The sequence below is a fragment of the Oncorhynchus mykiss genome, chromosome 22 (genome assembly GCF_057628025.1).
Source record: "Oncorhynchus mykiss isolate SJ-2025 chromosome 22, ASM5762802v1, whole genome shotgun sequence".
NCBI classification, from domain to species: domain Eukaryota; kingdom Metazoa; phylum Chordata; class Actinopteri; order Salmoniformes; family Salmonidae; genus Oncorhynchus; species Oncorhynchus mykiss.
The window spans coordinates 28,412,665-28,415,846 of NC_143043.1; positions in this window are offsets into that span (position 1 = coordinate 28,412,665).

The following is a 3,182-nucleotide window of genomic DNA, read 5'->3' on the forward strand; positions in this document are numbered from 1 at the left end:
CACATAATCCCTGTCCATTATTTTTCCAGATTGTCTAGTCAACCTTGCATACTCTTTCTCGCCAAGCTTGCATACTCTCTCTCTCCATTTCAAAGATACTGACTCAATGTACATTTTATCTCACACACACCATAGGAGGATGCTGAAGGGAGGAAGGCTCATAATAATGGCTGGAACGGAGCGAATTAAAAGGCATCAAAAACATGGAATCCATGTGTTTGACTTGACACATTTGATACCATTCCACCTGTTCCGCTCCAGCCATTACCACGAGCCCGTTCTCCCAAATTAAGGTTCCACCAACGTCCTGTGATACACACATTAGTATATTACATACACACACAAAAACATACACAAACACACACACACGTCTCATTCCACTACTCTGGATCCATGTTGTCTATTTTTTCCTTCCCATTTCATCTATCTTGGGGCTCCCGAGTGGCCCAGCGGTCAATAGCACTGCATCTCAGTGCTAGAGTCGTCACTACAGACACCCTGGTTTGAATCCAGGCTGTATCACAACCGGCCGTGATTGGGAGTCCCATAGGGCTTAGCACAATTTGCCCAGTGTCGTCCAGGGTAGGCCGTCATAGTGAATAAAAATGTGTTCTTAACTGACTTGCCTAGTTAAATAAAGGTTACATAAAAAATATATATTCTCCCATGAACGCTGTGGGGTGTTACTACCTTGGTTCTCTACTTGTTGCCATGTCAACTAGCCTCTTCATCTCAGGTCCTGGATCTTACTGGACCTAGCCTGAGCTGTGCCAGCCAGCTAGCAGTTAGTATCAGCAACACTCTACTTAGTTTGACAAGCCTCAGAGTTAGAACGAGAGAGACTGCAGCTTCCTCTGAGACCACAATGTTTACTGATACAGCTGTTAGTTGTGTGTGTATGAAACAGGCCCTTGTGTGAGACTGCAGCCGGAAGGAGGATCTCTCAACTGACTCTTTGTCTCAACAGAGGAGGAATGAGGGCTGAACAAGTTTGTTGCCATGGTATCAGTAAATGGACATCGGTTGACTAATCTGTCAAATATTGAAAGCACTATAAGGCATGCACACAAGTACTGTCCAATGCTTGAGCCTGAGAGACATGAGATTCTGTGTTCCAATGGCAAAAAAATTATGCTTTATCTCACTAAGTAGACTTGAAAGGTTACGCTGTGTCTTGACTGCTATCAAGGGGTCTTGATTTGCCCCTGCCAGGTAATGTGCCCAAACTGTAATGTTCATCATTCATATACCTCTTAAATGACATGTATGCTTGACCCATTTCCCCATCAATTCATATGTTCTTTTTTACCATCAATAAAAAGGGAAATTGAATCCTTGTTGTCTTGTGTCAAGATTGTTGTGCCTTTAGTTGTCTTGATTGTTACTGACCTTGTAATGTGCTTAATGAGTTTTTATTACAGCTACATACGCTTAGTCACAAATAATTCATTCATTTTCAGTCCTGTGAAGAAGTATGGAAGGCAAATGATACCATTAAAAGTAAACTGTTTATGACAACACATTATACTGTATATAGTACAAGTCAAATGTTTGGACAAACCTACTCATTCAGGGGGTTTTCTTTCTTTTTACTATTTTCTACATTTTAGAATAATAGCGAAGATATCAAAACTATGAAATAGCACATATGGAATCATGTAGAAACCCAAAAAAGTGTTAAACAAATCAAATGATATTTTATATTTGAGAGTCTTCAAAGTAGCCACCCTTTGCCTTAATGACAGCTTTGCACACTCTTGGCATTCTCTCAACCAGCTCCATAAGGTAGTCAGTCACATGCAAGGCATTTCAATTAACAGGTGTACATTGTTAAAAGTTCATTTGTGGGATTTCTTTCCTTCTTAATGCATTTGAGCCAATACGTTGTGTTGTGACAAGTTAGCGGTAGTATAAAGAAGATAGCCCTATTTGGTAAAAGACAAAGTCCATATTTTGGCAAGAACAGATCAAATAAGCATAGAGAAATGACAGTCCATCATTACTTTAAGACATGAAGGTCAGTCAACACGGAACATTTCAAGAACTTTGAAAATGACTTCAAGTGCAGTCACAAAAACGATCAAGCGCTATGGTGAAACTGGCTCTCATGAGGACAGACACAGGAAAGGATACATTCATTACAGTTAACTGAACCTCAGATTGCAGACCAAAAAAAGACTTCAAATAACAGACACATCTCAAAATCAACTGTTCAGAGGAGACTGCTTGAATCAGGTCCAAATTCAGCAAAGAAACCACTACTAAAGGACACCAATAAGAAGAAGATTGGTAAAGAAACACGAGCAATAGTAATGTGTAATGATGAGTACAAATTTGAGATTGTTGGTTCCAACCGCCATGAGTTGCAGAGTAGGCGACCAGATGAACTTAACATGTGTGAAGCATGGAGTGTGGGTGTGATGGTGCTTTTTTCTTCTTGTTTTTTTAAACCTTTATTTAAGGTCAGTTAAGAACAAATTCTTATTTTCAATGACAGCCTAGGAACAGTGGGTTAACTGCCCATTCAGGGGCAGAACAACAGATTTGTACCTTGTCAGCTCAGAGATTTGAACTTGCAACCTTCCGGTTACTAGTCCAACACTCTAACCACTAGGCTACCCTGCCACCCCTTTCTGGTGAAACTGTCAGTGATTTATTTAGAATTCAAGGCACACTTAACCAGCATGGCTACCACAGCATTCTGCAGCGATACGCCATACCATCTGGTTTGCGCTTAGTGGGACTATCATTTGTTTTTCAACAGGACAATGACCCAAAACACACCGCCAGGCTGTGTACGGGCTATTTGACCAAGAAGGAGAGTGATGGAGTGCTGACCTCAACCTAAATGAGATGGTTTGGAATAAGATGTACCATAAAGTGAAGGAAAAGCATCCAACAAGTGCTCAGCATATGTGGAAACTCCTTCAAGACCGTTGGGAAAGCATTCCTCATGAAGCTGGTTGAGAGAATGCCAAAAGTGTGCAAAGCTGTCATCAAGGCAAAGGTTGGCTACTTTGTAGAATCTAAAATATTGTTTGATTTGGTTACTACATGATTCTATATGTGTTATTTCATAGTTTTGATGTCATCACTATTATTCTACAATGTAGAAAATAGTAAAATAAAGAAAACACTTTGAATAAGTAGGTGTCCAAGCGTTTTACTTGTACTGTGTGTCA